Raw genomic sequence first — 20451 nt, forward strand, 5'->3', positions numbered from 1 at the left:
GGTGGAGCTGAGGCGGGCTCACGTAACGCACCTGGTACTGCACCCACCTGTGACTCAAAACCGCCACACCCTCAATTATGCCTAACTTTAAGCCTTATTATAATTTATACGGGTGAGTTATATACAAACTCACCCCCCGTACAGTACGGGGAAATTAGTTATAGAGACCAAAACCGTTTTTTTGTACCAGTCTGTAAACATGTTTATTTTTGCTGTGACGTTGGGCATGTTAACATGGGAGTCTATGGGCATTAACTCGCTTTTGGCGCCATTCTCAAGTGGCCATTCAAAGAACTGCAGTTTTTGGCACTTCCGCGTTGGCTTCATTTCTCAGCACCGGAGGTTCTGAGACACACTCACACACACACACACCTCTCGGACCAATCACTGCTCTGGACATACATCGGCACACTCATCTCATTATCACAAGCATTCAGAAAATGTAATAATGTGGTTAGGAAAATAAAATGAGCTGATGAAAGACTATGATGAATGAATTCAATTTGAATTCATTTTAAAAATACATTTTGATTTATTTTACCAAATGATTGAAGGTTAAAGGAAAAGTATAAAGCTTTATTTTTTTTTACACTCTCCATATAATCATTTAACTAACAGTATTATCTGTTTATGTCATTACTATATCTGACTTGTTTTTTACTACATCAGTCGGTTTCGGGGCTCCATGTAACCAGAGATTGTCTGCCTCAAAATCCAACACAAATATTGCAGGACTGTTGCCATTTCTGCATGCAGCGCTTTTGAAAATCAAACTGTGGGGGTGATTATTCTCATTAGGTGGCATGCAGGAAGTGGTTAGGTTTACTATCCGGACCTCAAACCTCTCAGACACACACACACACACACACACACACACACACACACACACACACAGAGGGTGAATGGGTCGAAGGCCACTTCAGCTGCAGCTGGTCATTGAAAAGCGACGCTCTGCAGTTGAAACGACTATTTCCCAGCCCTGTCTACGAATCATAAAAGTAAGACTGCTGGGCACGTATGCGCACAAGGACGGGTTGTTATGATTCATAGGTGTCAAGTGTCGGGCACGCTGCAGGTTAAGTAGTTTGCCTTTCAACAGCGTGAGAATGGGAAACGAGTGGGAACGTTGGGATAATGGGAGAAGAGTGTTAAATGCTTTTTGAAAAATCTGACACAAGTGAACCCCTCCTCAGCTTTCTCATCTCTTCATCTCAGGTGTCACATACTGCAGTAGGATGCTAGATGTATTTTTGGCACTTTTGTCGTACAGGCATGTCGTCAGCTGGCTGGTGCATTGTCAGAATGATGGGATACGATGACCTGCTGAGTTTCCGATGAGCTCTTGTCTTGTCAATGAATGACTATGTCGGTGACTTGTCGGATGAGTCCGGTATGATTTCATTGTAATTATTAGCTTAACCCCCTACAACCAGCAGGAAGGCATCTTGAAAGAAATCATGGAGTGCAGAGACTAAAGAGCCATGTTGATCTTAGGTGTGTAAATGTACGAGAGAGAGAATGTGCATGCCAGATTTTGATGATAGAAGTATTTTGGGCGTTCCCCATATCGGTCACTGCAACAGCTGGTGGTCCCTCATGGTGCATTCTTTTGTGTGTGTGTGTGTGTGTGTGTGTGTGTGTGTGTGGGCTGAGTTTATGCTGTAATGGGGTGTGGGACTGGAGATTCTGCAGAGAACACTTGCTGGGGCACCACTAAAGCCACAGGCATCCCTGAGAAGATAAGGATAATGAACGGCATTGTGCGAATCCGAAATGCTTCACAAATGGCTGACCCTGGTTCAGACATGCCTGCTATCTGCTGAGTAGATTGGATCCCAGTTTAATAAATATTTCTTTTCATTAGCAGCAAGCTTCTATCCACTGTAATTAAATAGAAACCCCCTCCATCCTCTCATCCTACTGTACAAACACACTCTAAAACAGAGGTACAGGATGAGTGGACCTTTGACATGAGAATCATACACACATTTATCATGACACATCTCACTCATGAGACCAGATGCATATCTTTGGATCCACAAAGTAGTTCCTGATAGTTAACAGTTGCTTGATGTGTTTAAAGGTACTAAGGTCACTTGGGGGTATGTAGTTCAAGTTTATTTAAGATAAGCTTCGTTGACCAGCGACTCACGTGACTCACAGAGCTGACGATACTAAACGAATCGCGTGGCTACTGAGTCACATGACTCACGGGACTCACGATACCAACGAGTCATGTGACTGACGTGACAAAATGAGTCAACGTTGCTTTTAGTTTCACACGGGACGCGAAACACCGGTCTCCTGGTTGAAAGTCTTGTGTTTTTTTTTACCCATCCAACACCGCTCCCGCCCGCCCTCAACGGACTCTTGCGCTATTAATGCTACGTCACTTTAATAACGCCGCGGGTGGATTTTACATTCTCTCACATACTGTTGCTAAAGGGTGCCTCCGTGCGTCAGTTTCCAATGCGGAGGGGCGCTTACCAAACGGCGGTGTTTGACGAGTTGGGAGCGAGAACGGGTTCGCTGCCCAGCCTATAGACAAAACCTTACACCCCCAGCTGCCTCAGGCCCTGTCCACTATAGAATCAGAATGTATACAGTAGATGTTCCTTTTGTGTAGTCGGGGTAAGTCATTGCAACACCTAAGATACCTGGAATGGAGTCTTGATCTTGTTAATGTGGAAGCTGCAATATTTCATGTTCAATGTGATGTTTCACAATGACTGACAAGTTCCAAGCAGATTTTACACTGAAAGTTCAGTGAATTGATGCCGCTGCTATGGGAACTGAAACACTTGAGTGCACTACACTGAACTGGTTATTAACATATCAACTAGTCATTCAGGTTTTTTTTGGGACAGATTCAGACTGCGGATTTTTGCTTGATGACAGTCATAACTTCTACTACAATGGAAGTAAACAAAATGATCACTGATGACCTTGCATTGGCTGACTGATTGGTGAGCCTGTACGTGCTAACCAAATGACCAACCATTTGTTAATTTGAATAGGAGTTCCCATTCTGTCTACATTTGAGCCCTTACTGCCTAGGCTGCATACATATTACATATGTGGGCCCAGTTGCCTGTAGCCAGAAACATAAACCCTCTTTCCCCCCCTGACACCCAGCCACAGGCCCCCTGGACAGTTGCCTTTTGACCCAGTAGAGCTATGCTAGTGATCCGACTGACTCACAGGTGGAGCATTCCCTTTCTTGAAGAAATGCCTCCGCATTTGTCTGTTGGAGTTTCTGGTGTGGGCTGCGGCTTAGGTGGTACAGGCAACTGTCACGAATGCCCCGAAATGTAAGCCCGAAAGTAACACCCCCCACTGACGTGTGATTTGTTTCATTGTTAGTTTTCAAGACCAGCCTTGAAATAATTACTCCTGCTAACAAGGACCGAGAATCTCCAGTGGATGTCAATGGATGATCAATAATCATTTGCACACTTGTCAAGATAACATTCTAGGAATCGATTGATCAAAACAAACCCGACTCAACTGCTTTACTTCGCTGTCGATCGAGTTAATGGATTTGGGATTTACTTGTTTATACACACAGAAAGCAGGTCCAGAGGCTACTGCTAAGTCAGCTTTTTCTTCTCTTATTGTCTGCAGGGGCTCATCCTGAGGTTTATCAGCAGGGAAGGGGATTTTGATGGTGTCAGATTAGATCCTGATAGACAGGATGGGTTAAATCCCCTTAGGCTACTCAAGAGAGAGGGTTCTATCTGTCCGGAACTCTTGATTAGCCCATTAATTATCTGCAAAACCATGTTGTCTGCATTTACTTTGTCAGTGTTAAACAGTCACTTATATTAATGTTGTTTCGTGACCCATGACTATTGGAAGGATTCTACAGTAAAAAATTTTTTTTTTTCTATTTTTACTATTTGACATTGTCGCTGTGAATTACACTATCCACTTTCATTTCTTCTTGTGCTGCATATTTGCTGATGATGTAACCTCGAAGATATTAGTTGTAGCTCTACTACTTCCAGTGTAGGACATTACTTTCATTCTATCAGCCTACTATATTGAATTGATCTACTCGGCTTCTTTCTCACTTCTTTAAAGTTACTTATATATTAAGAGGACTCTTGTATTGTTTACACTGTGGAATCAGCTGCACTCAGTACTTCAGATTTTTATGTTGTGATGTTAGTTGAAGTAAAATCCTCTTAAGTCTCCCCCTGATTAATGAAAAGCTAAGGGGAAAGTAATAAGGTTGAAGATTAAACCATAATACCTCCAGGGCGAGTCTGCCGGCCACCCAGTATGAAGTCCACTCACTGTCTAGGGCGGATAACGCTGGCTACTGGTTAATTTAAAAGCATTACATGCAAACCAATGTCTAGGTACTTTTTGTTATGCCAAAATCAATTTATTTATTATATATATATATATATATATATAATTTTTATTTGAATTTATTTAAGATAATACTGTTATCTGCATTTGTCCACCATCAAACCGTAGGATGCAAGAACCGACATAAAAAAAACATATCTCAATGAACAAACATGCAAGGTTTTACGAGGCGGCAACCTTCAGTTCTGAAAAGTAACGCCAATGCAAAGTACTTCTCACTTGATTTATTACATCAGTAAACATTGTAAACAGGAGTTTATGGTCTCAATCGCTAGTTTCAAGTCTTCTTAAATGCTGCATGATGTTTCATTTAGTAAATTATGGTCCCTTGTAGAGTCAAATAGACCTTAAAGCAGGGGAAGCTTTAGGGCGTGGCTACCTTGTGATTGACAGGTTGCCACCACGGTGTTGTCCGGTCTGGGTGTTGTTCGTCTTTTCGTTTTAGTACTTTAAACCGTTTCACAATGTGGTTTCAGTTCATGAATGTTAATTGTAACATTTTGGTTGCCAAAGAAATGTCATATTTAGCCCTCGGTTGTACTTAGCTTCACCCTCTCGTGTCACTTCTGGTTCCAAAAAAACAAGATCATGACGGCCAAAAACCAAGATGGCAATAGCCAAAGTGATGAACTCGAGGCTTCAAAACCGTAGTCCACAAATCAATGGGTGATGTAACGGTGACTTCGTCCACTTCTTACAGTCCATGCCATCAACAGAGTACCAATGATACTCCTCTGATGCACTGATATCTATTTAAAGTGCATGACTTTAGTTCTCAACTTATAGTCACTGTGGACTCTCCGGCTCCCCGTTCCCTCAAAGGACAGTATTGTGAAGACTGCTTGCTATTGTTCAACGGCCTAAATTCACAGATCAAAGATCACCATAGTTTAACTTGACACAAAGCCTTTAGTGCAGATTTACGTTGCCCCTGCAAACGAATCCACTAATCGTGACAATTTTGATGCAAAATGTTGCCGTCTAATGCTGATGTGATCACCAGGCCGTTGACATAGTTCAGGATGAGCTTATGACCCAGAGTGGTTTTGTTAGAGTATGTAAGTTACAGATTTGTCACTACATGACTGGCTGGCAGTGATAATTGACTACTTGTCAGCACACACCTATTGACTGTCATACTCACCACTTGGGTTTCAAGTTTCTAATGATTACTGCAGAAACCCTGCAGTGTAGGACTTAAACCATGAAGCCATACTTGTTATCCTTTCAGTGCCCCCTTTTCTCAATAGAGTCTATTGAAAGTAATTGGCTCTATTTCTGCTTTTTCTTATGAATAGAAACATCTGTGTACTAGGGCTGTCCTCCACCAAAGGAATTCTTTGTCAACTGAAGCTGGGCATGCACTGTACGATTTTAGAAATGTTGTTGTGTAATTCCTACTGTACGAGAATGAGAGCTATAGAATCAATCACAGCTAATCAATAAACAGTCACCCTTTCTTAACCATATAAAATTATGTAATTGGAAAAGTCCTCACTGTCTTCCTAATACACTGTGTTGAGTTGCACTATACATGTTGGCATTCCACTTACTGCTAAACAGTCGATCAACGGGAAATGCTGAACTCATTCTATGTGAGATTTATCCGGAAGGTTGGTATTGAACCTGAAAAGTGGCTTTAAATTACCCTGCTCTCCGGCTCACGGAAATTGACGTATAGATGCTTTTCTGCCAAACTATTCCGAGCCTTTTTTGAGTGGCTGCTCACTCGCTGTTTTTATTAGATGAGAGGAGAGGGATACTGTTCTGTGCTGAACGGTATAATTTAGTAAAGGACCTTGGCCCGTAGGCAGAGTGCAGCAGATAAAACCATGATTCTGTGTGTGTTTGCCCCAGCTGCAGCTAGAAAGAGGAGGAAATCATTTAGATGGTTTGTTTTGACCGGTTTGACCACGGCAGTCGAAAAGTCTGCCTCATTTCTGTGATCCAGTTGGCAGCGAGCCACAATAAAAAACATGCGTGCTTGTTAAAGCCAAGATTATTGACATGAGTAACCTAGAACCCCTGTGGAAATTGTTTTCTATGCTGGATTTGACTGAACTGTTCCTGGAATTGATTAGTGACAACATTTTTGCGTCTAATGCTGGTTCACCAATCCTTTTTTTGAAACACTAAACAACAGCAATGGGCTGGCTCACTCTACAAGTACAAAGACTTATTAATTTGCACAGGAAACCAATACAGTTAACTTTACCCTCTTTTTTAAGATGAAAACAACTGTAACTGAACTATCCGAGAAACTGCCACGCAAAGGTATCCGAGCGAACCAGACCGCTTTTCCACCAGTTTTGAGCGGAAACATTGTAATCAGGGATGCGTCATCAACGGATGGCGTTGCACAATGCGCAAAGGAAGTAAACGGCAGTAGCAAGATAGTGGAGAGCAGTGATTACCTGCGAGCTTTTGTTCTGTCATTACAGATATTTGTTTGTACCAACTATTAGTTAGAACACTGCACGCTCTTTTTCCCGACAATTTCTCACTTGGCTTCTCCATTGTTACCTTCCTCCATCGTCTCTTTCTAACCTGTAGAATATGCTATGCCCACTGATGTCGTTACGGTTCACACTTCATGTCAAGGAAAACCTGCTATTTCTTGGTTCCAGCTGGGAGACAACCTATCGGGTTCCGAATTTAATTTTGGTCGAAATAGAGTGCTCCAGGGATGACGTATTTTTTTAGGCGAACAAGGAAGTTAGCATCGCCCTGGGTTCCCTCGACAAAAAGCCAAAGGGATTTTTCCATCGGGTTTTGGATTATTGCAGTAAATAAGCTCAGTGGCAAACACATGTTTATGATACTTACATGTTCTGTTCAGCAAGATGATCTCCACAAATGAACACCACTTTTATGATTTTTAAAGCATGAATGCAATCGCCAGAAGTAAAAAAATAAAAAAAGTCTCATTCCTGTAGTAATATATGCTCCGAACGGTTCAAAATTAGTTGCACAAATCGAAACAGAACCCATTCCATGTTGGTGGAAAAGGGGTATCAGTGGGTGATTTAGACTAGGGCTGTCCTCGATCAAAGAAATTCTTAGTCGACTAACACTAATATGATTTTGACGACTAACCGATTCGTTGATTGAATCGACAGATCTCTAAAATTACGTCTCTCCTCAAGTAATCACACAAAGCACCACTTTAAATCTTGTGTTTACCAGAGATGTGCTCATACATTTCTTGTAAATAAGTCATTCAGCATGAAAAAAGCATTAGAAAATGACTAATCGACTGAAGAAATCTTAAGTCGACTAAGACCAGAATGGTCGACTAATCAACTAAGAGGGGGTAGCTTTAGTTTGGATGTTAATGCATTGGTACTGATCAACAGCTCCGTCACCTTCTAATGAAATATAAATTAGGTTCAGCAGAAATATTATTTCCTGTTTAAAGAAAAGTAGGACATTAATGTTCAGTGCTTTGTTTAGATTTTCCGGATGTAACAGAAGGAGAGGTCCAGCAGTCTGGGGGGGGGGAGGCTAACCAAACAGAGTACAGTGTGTCTGGGTGTAGAAGGGGAGTATAGATTTTCACAGTGGTTACAGCACAGCTGACCACACAGTGAGGGAACAGGAGGAAATGACACAAACACAGTAACCAGATCTTTATAGTCCTCCTGAATGTGCGACAGTTTGACATTTCTGTGTTCTGACGTCGGTCGAAACGACTCATTCGGCCTGTATGATTTTGACGATATACTTTGTCCCATTCCATCTTCACGTGTTTCAGCATTACTTCAACCGCTGCAGCAGAATAACACAGATTAGACAATGTATGAAAGGAAATGCAACCGATTTCAGGAACCTTCTGGAACGATAACGTTACGTTAACTAAGAGGAGTCAAAACTCTGCAACAGCTCAAATCATGTTACTGATGTTAACCTTAACTATACTTACTCCTCTTTATCTCCTACGGGTATTAAGGCCGCAGTGAGATCTCTCCATCACATTTTGTCCGTGGCAACATGCTGCGTTTCTCCCCGTGACAGGAGCATCTTGTCCAGCAGCTCCTCCAACTTTAAGACGCACCAGCTAGCAGGGCCGGTTCTAGCTTTTTTGGGGGCCCATATACAAAATCTTATTTTTTTGACCAAATGATACTTTTCACACATACATTTTTTTTTTTTAAATTTAATTTAGCTGCATTGTTAACATCAAAATAAAATGAGGGGCTTTAAAGACGGCTGCTAGTGAGAGAAATGTACTAGAAACTACAGTACTGAACTCTGACCTTATAAGTTGCCATGCCAATATATATACATAAAATCATAAAATCTTAAAAAAGATATTGTCGAACCACGATGATGACACGGTGAAAAGTTAAGTTAAGATATTCTACTTATTGATTTTTTTTTATTTCTGTTGATTTTAGGATATTAATATATACAAAACTCCAAATGCATCCAGATTACATTGAGAATATTACATCAAAGTGTTTTCCCCCAATGGAGAAAAAGGAAAAGTTCCACATTTTGGGAAATACTCTCACTTTCTGGCTGAGAGTTAGATACCACGCTCATATCTGTATGCTAAATACAAAGCCAATACCAGCAACCCTTTAGCTTAGCTTAGCTTAGCTTAGCTTAGCTTAGCTTAGCATGGCGTACAGACTGGAAACATGGGAAACAGCTCGCCTGGCTCTGTCCAAAGGTAACAAAATCCCCTCACGAGCACCTCTGAAGCTCACTAATTGGTTGGGATGCTAATTTAGAATTTTTTTTCTAACCGATAACCGACCCTTGTTAACTGATTATTAATCGTTAACCGACAAGATTAGCGTGTCGCATGCAGCGGTGCTATTTTTAGTGCCTAACAAGTCGCCCAGCTGCAACGAAAAGCCAGGTTAAGTCCATCATTTATCACCAGCTGCAGTGTATGAGCACAACAGACAACTGAGTCCCCAGTTCACCCGTCAGGGAGAGTTACTGTAACAGCCATGACGCTTCATGATTGTCCCAATAAGTCTCCACTGCATTATTTGGTTTAGCTGCAAGGTTGCCAGAGATTGTCTGACCATGTGTGTGTGGCGGGGAGTGTGGGGAGTCGGTGGCGTTATAGCTGTGAACGTAGCAGTAGCAGTGTGTGTACAGTTTATTTGTCAGTGAATAAATGCTACAACTCCTCCAAGCCAACTTCCTGTTTCTTGCAACTCCTGCTCAGACTCTCTTAAGGTGGGCTGTTAAGGTGGACCAGCTATTTTCCTTTAAGTGACAAGCCGCTCATCTGAGTTTTGCTCAGCTTTTTAGCTTTTTTTAAAAAAAAAAAAAATCTTTTAACCGTTTAACTGTTAGCATTAATCGGTTAAAATTCGTAATGTCGGTTAACGGTCAACCGGTTAATTATTAACATCCCCACTAATTACACTGACGTGATATTGCTCTTTGTTGGTATGGAGATTTTGTTCCCTTTGGACGGAGCCATGCAGTTTCTCCCAAGTTCGTTGCCGTAGAGACATTTATTTTTACTGAACTTGACTACACAGTGGCATTGGTTTCATTGGACAGATGGCAGCTGCTCACTGTGCGTCCATCTCCAGGTGGCAACCCCCCCCCCCCCCACCCCCCAACCGGCCGTTGTTCTGTGTTTAAACAAAATGATACCTCCCACCAGGTCCAGCCCACAAGCTAGGCATCGTGCTTATTATTGTAACATCATGCTCTCACATGAAAGTGGGTGAATGCAATATGAGAAACAGACCAGAAGTTGTTGTTATTGTGTGTGTGTGTGTGTGTGTGTGTGTGTGTGTGTGTGTGTGTGTGCGTGTGTGTGTGTGTGTGTGTGCTCCAGGCCGTCAGTGGTGTCCATTAGTTGAACAGTAGTCGGATCAAGTCTGCTTGTCCAGCTGCTGATTCACCCCCTACCAGGCTCACACACACACACACACACACTTTTGCACCGGCTTTCATTCCTGATCCTAAACAAACATTAACTTTAACCCTTGACTAACCTAAAAAAAATCTTTTGAGAATCACTTTACAAAAATGTCATTACTTTGAATGTCTGGTTTTCACATAGCAGTTTATCCTACACCTCATAGGGTCTGAAATTAGCACCCGCCACCCGCCAAATGCGGGTAAATCGTTGGCAGTGACAGGTGAAATCGTCAGGCCATCGGCCACTTTGGCAGCAGTAGGGATGGGAAAAGAGAATTGTTTTCCCGTTAAAAACGGGTTTTTACTTGTCCAATTCCTTGGAATCTCACACCTCTGTGACTATCGATTCTTCCGTATTGATGCTTTCCAACAGTCACACATGCACAATGACGCAAAGGCAAGCTGTATCATGTACTGTTACTGAACCTGAAGGACGCACCTTATTTTGTCCCTGATAATGCTACACTGAGAACAACAAAAGCTGTGTTGAAATCAGCAGGAGGAGAGTTAGTAACGTTACCTTTAAGCAGCCGGTTGGCAGCACAGTCCTGCTTGGATAAATAACGGAGATTACGAACGTTAACGGAGTTATTTTTTACGAGGCATTCAAGGGCGAAGGTAAGTTACAACGTTGTCACGATGTGTTCAAATGTCGTGTAATGTCTCGTAAAAATTAAGTTTTTGGCGAGAAACTCGAATAGATCCAGTTGTTTGAAGGTTTTCACAGCAATATAAATAGATATTAGAGAGAGAATTATGACCTGTTTAACTTCCTAACACTAGCTCTGAGCAGCTTGCTTTTAATCAAAGAAAATATTTAAATAATCATAATCATTTGAATTGTGTGTTTTTATGCAAACAACCACAATAGATGACAGTAGCAAAGTACAGTACCGTGTACAGTACCATCCCACCCCCGAAAAATAGGGCTCTCCCGGAAGCCACGGTGTAATTCCATCACTGTAATTCACCATGTATGTAATGTTTTTTATGTAAAATATATCGAACATTGAATGACAACAGATATAAAATGTAATTCCTTCATTTAGCACAGAGATTTGTGTGAGCGGCAGACAAAAAAAAATGTGGCAGGCAGTGAGGAAAGTTCATTTCAGACCCTGCCCTCCACACACACACACACCCAACGTGGCCTTCAGTCTTTGTGTCCCATCTAAATGGGATCTTCCTCTCCCCCCCGCTTCTTACAGAGGCATGTCTGGATACTTTAGGCCATGTCCGTCTGCCTCTCTCTCTCTCCTCCCTCTGTCCCTCCCTCCTGTCATTCTTCACGTCGTTTCTCTTTCCAGGGTCCACAGTTTGACCCCAGTTGCCCTTGACACATACATTTCTATAGCTTCGGCCAATCAATAAAGACTCGTGTGGCCCGGTGTCAGATGTTGCGGTCCACTAATTGAAACCAACAACAACCCACGGTGAGCGACAATGACCATTTTTTTTTTTTTTTCGTGCATGTGTGCGTCGGATTGATGAATGAGGAGGATGGAGGATCTGCCACATTCACATGGTGATCACCCGCTCATTCAGCTATTGTTGAGACCTCGGTTTTTGCAAGATTAGCGAGAAAAATTGTGCCGCAATCATGTCAGCAAGATGAATGTGGGTTGAGAATTATGGATCGAAAAAAAAAAAGTAATGGCATCTTACTTAAAGAACATCCATTACTACGGAAGATATAAATATTTAAAAACAGGTCATAAATATATCGTCATTTAAAAAAAAAAAAAAAGGTTAAATAATTTTTTAAAACACCAGGGCTCTGTAGATTTTACATATGTGCTTTAAATATATTGAGGAATGGTTTGCGGTTGTCAGATAACCCAGTTTATGAATTTTCTTTCTTCCTTTTTTAAGATTTAGCTGAGAACCATATAGGGCTTATAGCAGCATATAAAAGTATAATGTAATTTAATTCAAATAACCATAAAGCTGCTCAAAGTCCATAATAATAAACGCAAATTAATTTTAACGCCTCTAATTTCTTTAACACATTAATGCAAACGATCTTACGGAGGTTGTAGTGTAGCTCAATTTTAAAGCTAGAGTGAAGATCCTGCTAAGATATTAAACTACAAAAACCTAAGGAATCCATTGGTACCAACCTCGTCATACTAGCTCGTCGCGAAGGAGGTTAAATAACGGTCCAAACTTGGGCTACATTTTGGCGAGGAAAAACTGTCATGGCCATTTTCAAAGGGGTCTCTTGACCTCTGACCTCAAGATATGTGAATGAAAATGGGTTCTATGGGTACCCACGAGTCTCCCCTTTACAGACATGCCCACTATATGATAATCACATGCAGTTTTATTCAAGTCATAGTCAAGTCAGCACACTGACACACTGACAGCTGTTGTTGCCTGTTGGGCTGCAGTTTGCCATGTTATGTTTTTTATGCTAAATGCAGTACCTGTGAGGGTTTCTGGACAATATTTGTCATTGTTTTGTGTTGTTAATTGATTTCCAATAATAAATATATACATACATTTGCATAAAGCAGCATATTTACCCACTCCCATGTTGATAAGAGTATTAAATACTTGGCAAATTTCCATTTAAGGTACATTTTGAACAGACAAAAATTGTGCGATTAATTTGCGATTAATCGCGATTAACTATGGACAATCATGCGATTCATTGCAACTAAATATTTTAATCGATTGACAGCTCTAATATACAGAGGGAGCGGGTCCTCCCTCCACGGTGCCGGCTGCCATGTTCCTACTGAAGCCCAGAACGGACAAACCTCTGGCCGAAGTCGATAACGTTACTCGCTCTGGAGTTAACCCCCCGTCAACCTCACTGCTAGATGCCTTCCAGATGTTACACACTGGTCCTTTAAATGACGCGATGTGCTTCAATCATTCATGAATGCACGAAGCACTCGAATAAGTGATATAAGAGAAGTCTTTCATTAAAAGGAGCAACACGTGTTGGTTGCGCTGCATTAGCCAGCTGCACTTGTAAACGAGTCTATTGACAAAGAGGATTCAAATTTGGGGCGATAAAGAAGAAGCTCTTAGCCTTTTAGCTTTTTCTCTGTGTGACCAAGCAGGTGACAACAGCACGGTGCATCTGTTGCTGGAGTGTGGAGTAGAAATGATTTACCCGGACAGTAACGTCTGTTAGGGTGTCTTCAGCATCAAGACTTTAAAGTGTGCAAACCTCATACACACTTTAATTTTGATGTTGAATGAGAATATTGTCGGCTTGGTTGTGTTGAGCAAATAAAAAAAACGGGGTGTGGGTGAGGGGGTGGCTGCTTTCAAAGCTACTGTAATTAATCCCAAGCATCAGTCAGACTATTCTCATTAATAATGCATTTCTAAGCAGCAGGCCTGACATGGGGAGTGGATTCAAGTCTTTATTCAAAGATTCAGCAACAATGCCAGGCAACCCCTCGAAGCCAATCTGCTTTTCTCCCAAAAGCAAGCAATCAAAAAACCCAAAACATGTTTCACCATGTTGAGGGTTTGAAAGAATAAGAACAGAGGTAAATCTATTACAGTGCATAATCTGTCTTCATTACAATGTATAAACAAATCAAATTAAAAGGAAATGCCGTGATGAAGAATTCTTGAAAGGTAAAGCTATTCCCTGATACTGCTATCACCCATTCCAGTACCCAATTGTGCAATGCATTGAAGAACCACTTCCTGGTCCAATTTGCAGGCCTGACTTGCTGTCTTTTCTGTATTGGTACTTTTTTTTTCTACATTATCATTAGTTAATCATCAAGTGGTTTATTTTTTTTCATGAATTTATTATTTATCCAAGACTTATTTTAAAAAGTAATTTTATTGTTTGTTTGTTTTTTATCTATAATTTGCATGTTTGTTTTGATTTTGTAAATTTTGTATAAAATAATTTATAAAGTAATAACGGTGTGCTGCACAAAACATGCAGTCATTTTCATCGCCGTTCATTCTAATGTAAGGAGTATTTTTCTTTCAACTCTCGTCCCAAAATTAATTTTCATCCTCCCCGATTGTATTTTTTTTCGGCCCCCGAGACGCCGGGACGTCCTTAAACTCAAGCCCTGAACGCGAGATTATGTTTTGTGATACTGTATCAATTCTCAAATACACATTTGATTTATAATTAAAGGTTTACATGCAAAGACTAACTCAATCAACACTATTTCATTTGCGTCCTCTCAGTGTATGTGCCCTTTAAAGTAGTGCCATGATGTCTGATGTTACAGGGACTGTGATAAATGTAAAAGCAGATCCCACTGTTCTGATTGCATAAAAAAGTACATTTTATTTTACTCTGATTTTATGCATGTGGCGGTGTGTTCTTTATACTATGACAGTTTTCCTAAAATTAGATTTAAAAAATTGCAATATATTGAATCGTAACACCTGTATCATGATACGTATCGTATCGCCAGATTCTTGTCATTACACAGCCCTAACTGAAAGTGGTATGAACATCCTTGTTCACTGATGAATAGTCAGCTTTACAGCAGGTTAAAGCTACAGTGGGTAGAAATGGAGCAAATATGATTGAAAAAAGTTATTTTTATAAAACGGTCACTATATCCTGACAGTAGTGCATGAGACAGGTAATCTGAAAAATATCATGTGACTCTGTGTCGTACGGGGTCCTAATGTCCTAATGTCCTAATGTCCTAATGGCATCTGCAAGATTTCACAGATATCAAAATTAAAAGTAGTGGTTCTACAGAAAATTGCCCCCTGTGACTGAAATATTATAATATATTACATTAAATTGTTATATAATACAGATGCATCAGTGTGTGAGCAGTATTTAATTGTTGTAGCTGATTGAAGTGGAGCTACTTTTAACTACTTTACTTACTGTTTGGTAGTTTGGCACAGTGGCTCCCAAACTAGGGTTCAGGCCCCCTTCAAAGGGTCACAAGATGAATCTGAGGGGTTGTGTGATGATTAGTTGGGTAGGAGAGAAACAAAATTTGCCAACAAAATTTGCAGTAATTAGGGCTGTTAAAGTTAATGCAAGTTCATTTTAACGCCACTAATTTCGCAAGTTCTACAGCTAATGTGAGATACTGGTATCATATGAAAATAGAAAACCTAAGGAATCCATCGGTACCAATCATGTTATACTAGCTTAGGCTAAATAACGCTCCAAACTTATGCTAAATTTTGGTGAGGAAAAACTGACATGGCCATTTTCAAAGGGGTCCCTTGACATCTGACCTCCAGATATGTGAATGTAAATGGGTTCTATGGGTACCCACGAGTCTCCCCTTTACAGACATGCCCACTTTATGATAATCACATGCAGTTTTGGGGCAAGTCATAGTCAAGTCAGCACACTGACACACTGACAGCTGTTGTTGTCTGTTGGGCTGCAGTTTACCATGTTATGATTTGAGCATATTTTTTTATGATAAATGCAGTACATGTCATTGTTTTGTATTAATTGTTATAAATACATTTGCATAAAGCAGCATATTTACCCACTCCCATGTTGATAAGTAAAGCATCTAAAATCGGTGGTTTAAATAATGACATTTCCCTTTAAAGATGGCAGCATGTCACTGTGAGAGCACTGGTGTGTGTGTACCTAAGAATTATGTTCCAGTCCGTGTGGATCGGTTTTGAGATTCTGTTTGTCTTTCGCTGGTCTGAGCACAGCCAAAACCATGTGGGCAGGCAGCAGGGTCTCTGCAGAGCTTTGATCGGGATGTTTGCTTCCACAGCGGCCCTCTCTCAGTTTCAGATACAGTCAACTGAATCTGTCCGTTTATACACTCGTCTGTTTTCGGGGTGGTTCGTTGTTTCTCTTTGGTCAATTTTATGTTTTTTTTCTGTCCATTTCTGCTTTTTTCTCTTGTTCGACTTTGCTTCCCCTCTCGCTTTTTCTTTCTCATTATCACACACACACACACAGACAAACACGCACACACACACACACACACACTCCTTTGTATTTCTTGCCCCCTCAGTCTCTTGTTTTTTTTACCCACCTCTCCCTTGGTTAAACCCTCGAGTTTGATCAATCATTGATGATCCCAGGTGTCCTGAGACCTCTGGGGAAATCCTGATTGGCTACCTCCCAACACCCACCCCACCCCACCCCACACACACACACACACACACCTTCTGCATCCCCCTCACAGCCCCTCCTTGCCTTTCAAGATCAGAGTTAAACCTTACTCGTTGCCCTCTCCCCAATCTCTCTCTCTCTCTCTCTCTCTCTCTCTCTTTCGCTGTTTCTTATCTCGCCCTTGCCTCTCTCTCCCCACTGGACATAGGAGAGCCGGCTTCAATTAAAGAAGCAGTTGGGGTTCCCTAAGCCATTAGCCATATTAGTGTTGGGTCCGTGCCCGTGCCCCTTCTCGAACAAAGACCTCTCAATGCTTTGTGGAGCCGTTTGGTTGGCGTTTGTCTAGATTTACTCATTTATAGCCACACACCCTCTTGAAGACGCAGTCGGCGGTGGCAGCGTGGCCGTCTCGTAACGTAGCACGTCGTATGTGGTTGATTTAGGGTGTTTCACATCTAGAACTTTTTAAACGGACCAAACTCAGTCCTCTTAAAGTGGACCAAAAAGGAGGACTCAGTTCTGTTTCTGGTCCACTTCAGCTCTGATGGACCCTCAGTCTTCTCTCTGTTCACACTATAGTTCCTTCCTTCATCACTGCTGGTCAATGCTTTCCCCCTTCAATGACATTTTCAGTGCCGGCACAGGCGCTTCCACACAAAATACTGTCCAGTGTGTCGTAAAAGGGGCATGTGTCTCTTATGTCAGCGGATTCCCCGCTTTTTCTCATTTTATCGCGGGGGGTACTTTTGACGTAGTTTTTTTCTTTGGCACTGCAGTATGGTCCTAATGAAGCCCCTCGCTTTCATATGAACTGTAAACTGGAGGATAACCTCAGCGTTTCTGTGCGTTGTAGACAGGTCCCGTTTGATGTGTTCTTCGTTCCTAGTTTGACCGTTTGGTCGGAGTTCGCGAGTGTTTGACAGCCGGCTTTCATAGACGGCAGATGAACAGCAGACCTCAGATCAGCTCTGACTGCTTGTTTTCCTCCGGTCTGTGAAATCTTGTAGATGCCGTTAGGAGCACTGGAGGACACAGAAGCACATGATTGTTTTCAGATTACCTGTCTCATGGAGTACTGTCAGGATATAGCGACCGTTTTATAAAAATAACCTTTTTTTAATCATATTTGCTCAACCTACTGCTGCTTTAATGTAACTTGACCTCCAGGTGGATTTTACCACAGTAAATATTACTACAGCTGATGCCCACATCACACCGACATGACATTGTTGCTTTATTGATTGAAAGAAAAAAGATGACAACTGAATGAAAAGAGCAAGTCCATGTGATTAATGACATCTAGAATCCTCTCCCTTACCCTCCCTGAGGGTTTTATCGCATGCTTAACCTTTGGCAATGATTCCTTTGTCCCCAGATCACAATCGCACACCTCAGACCTTCAACACAGCCAGGCTCCACTCATCAGTCATCTTTGATTTTCTGCCAGAGATTCAGATACAGGGGTAATGTCTGCGACTAGGGATACTAGGTGTGTGTGTGTGTGTGTGTGTGTGTGTGTGTGTGTGTTCATTGCGCGTACGGCCGACTCTCACATGCGTGTTTCCTGAGCAAGATGGAGAGAGCACAGTCTATTAAGCATTTGACAATTGAAGACCTCCCACTCTAAAAGACCTGCTCAGATTGTCCTCTCTCCAAATCCCAGGAAGCTAAGGGGTGGTGGTGGTGGCAGGGGGGGGACAAAGGCGTGTCTCCGGGGGGCGTCCATTTTCTTTCTAATGAAGCTGTCCGTCACACGGCTTGTTGACAGAAGGCCAGGATATATCACTCCCACCTGCCACTCTAAAACCACCGGTTTGGGAGCTAAACGGGCCGAGGTCATTTTGAATCTCAAAAAACAGAAAGTGGAAATAGGAATTGATCAAAATATTATCATTGGAGCATTTTGTCGTCTTCATTCAGCCTCCGCTGTACTCGTACTGTTTCACTGGTCACTCACCAGCGGGGTATTTTCCACAGGAGTGCAACTCCATCCCGCGACAAGCTTCATACTGAGCAGTCATACTTCGTTTTTTTTGTAGTAAAATGCCACATGATAGACAAGTATCAAGTGACCATGTGACTTGAATTGTTGCACTTCAATAGATTTCCAGTAATGTTTTACAAAATCTGTGGTTACCTTAGAGTGTATTTTATTTAGGGCTGTCAATCGATTAAGATATTTAACCACGATTAATCGCATGATTGTCCACAGCGATTAATCGCAAATTCATTTAATACATTTTTTATCCATTCAAAATGTACCTTAAAGGAAGATTTGTCAAGTAATTAATACTCTTGTCAACATGGGAGTGGGTAAATATGCTGCTTTATGCAAATGTATTTATAACAATTAACACAAAACAATGACATTTATTGTCCCGAAACTCTCACAGGTACTGCATTTAGCATAAAAAGAATATGCTCAAATCATAACGTGGCAAACTGCAGCCCAACAGGCAACAACAGCTGTCAGTGTGTCAGTGTGCTGACTTGACTATGACTTGCCCTAAACTGCATGTGATTATCATAAAGTGGGCATGTCTGTAAAGGGGAGACTCGTGGGTACCCATAGAACCCATTTACATTCACATATCTTGAGGTCAGAGGTCAAGGGACCCCTTTGAAAATGGCCATTCCCCGCAAAACTTTAGCGAAAGTTGGGAGCGTTATTTAGCCTCCTTCCCGACAGGCTAGAATGACGTGGTTGGTACCAATGGATTCCTCAGGTTTTTTTAGTTTGATATAATGTCATGATCTTCACTCTACCTTTAAAATTGAACCCGCTACAACCTAAAGTTGCGTTAATGCATTAAACAAATTAGTGGCGCTGAATCTAATTTGCGTTAAAGCGTTATCGCGTTAAATTTGACAGCCCTAATTTTATTTAATTCAATTTGTAAAAAGTCTGACTTCATGTTTTGTCAAGTCTGTCGGCAAGACGACCAGCAAACAAGTTTGGATCGATCAGGGCTATGTCATGCTAACATTGTGGCTGCTCCATCAACACTCAAAAAAATAGTGTCATCTAAATTAGGCATAAATATGGCAGTATTTATTTTATATTTATTTTAATCATTCATTCATTACAATCTCCTTTTGCAGTCAGGTCACTGTACAGATATGAGATACTGTCATAGAGCTCTCGGTGCCCAGAGATTGCAATTTTTCCTCCATTTCTGATTCAACAACGTCGTGACGTCAGTGACATCCGTGACATCGGGAGAATCTAATGATTTTCTAAATGCGGTGTTCCACTCGACTTGTGAGCAAATGTACTTTATGATTCCTTCATCAACGGTTTCTCTCTACCTATATAGCCGTTCCCAGCTGGCCCGTGTTAACGTCCATGAAAGCATTATCATTTTTAAAGCTGTTTAAACCAGCCCTTTCTACCTTATGTAAGGACCACACTGGGACCAGGAAGTACCCGCCAGTAGCTACCCAATGAGCCCGTAGGACTGTAGAGTGCGATCCGGAATGAAATGTGAATTAGGAACGCCTGTCACTGGTCCCTTTTAAGGGATTCAGTGGGATTATGTCTGCATGGGTGCCCTGGCTGCAGATGAAACACGTCTGGGATGAAAGTAGGCAGTCTTTGCATGCATGCACACCGAGTTGACCGGCCACGCCAATGAGGTATTTAGGCCAAGCGTTGTTGTATTGTTTTTCTTGGGGGTTTAACAGTCAGGTAGCCCCCAACAACCAAGGATTAGATAACAAATGCTGCGAGGTGCTTTTAGAACATGTCTCGGGCAACAGAGAGATACTAAATCAATAGCACGGTCTTGATTTTGAAAGAGTCACCATCATGTTTTATATTAATCCTGATGGAAATGTTATTAGAACGTTTATTCAAGGCTGGCCCACATACACAAAAGACCTTAAAGGTTGCAGACGCCCACACTGATATTTGATTTTTCACCAGACAGACAGAGAACAGTCAGTGTGTTAGTAGAACTGACCCTACAACAGCTCTTTCATCAGGCTGCCATTAGGGCAGCAAGTTCAGGTCAGCACTCCCAACTGACTGCAGACACCGATGGACACTACTTCAATATGCTTGAAGCTAATAAGTAGGGACGGGTACCAAAGCCCCGGGGGAACACATTTTTTCAAGACCG

At 41.6% G+C, this 20451-nt stretch overlaps 1 protein-coding gene across 3 annotated transcripts in view; it reads left to right on the forward strand.

Moving 5' to 3' along the window:
- Positions 1–20451, forward strand: part of plxnb1a (plexin b1a) — a 90045-nt gene that overhangs the window by 3713 nt on the left and 65881 nt on the right. For 2 of the 3 annotated variants that reach the window (XM_074642990.1, XM_074642992.1), the window contains exon 2: positions 17706–17793. The exons of the other annotated variant lie outside the window; for it this stretch is intronic. The gene's annotated coding sequence lies outside the window, so the exon portion shown is untranslated. The remainder of the gene's footprint in view (positions 1–17705; positions 17794–20451) is intronic. 3 annotated transcript variants of the gene reach the window in all.

This window comes from Sebastes fasciatus, chromosome 8 (assembly GCF_043250625.1).
Source record: "Sebastes fasciatus isolate fSebFas1 chromosome 8, fSebFas1.pri, whole genome shotgun sequence".
Classification (NCBI taxonomy): domain Eukaryota; kingdom Metazoa; phylum Chordata; class Actinopteri; order Perciformes; family Sebastidae; genus Sebastes; species Sebastes fasciatus.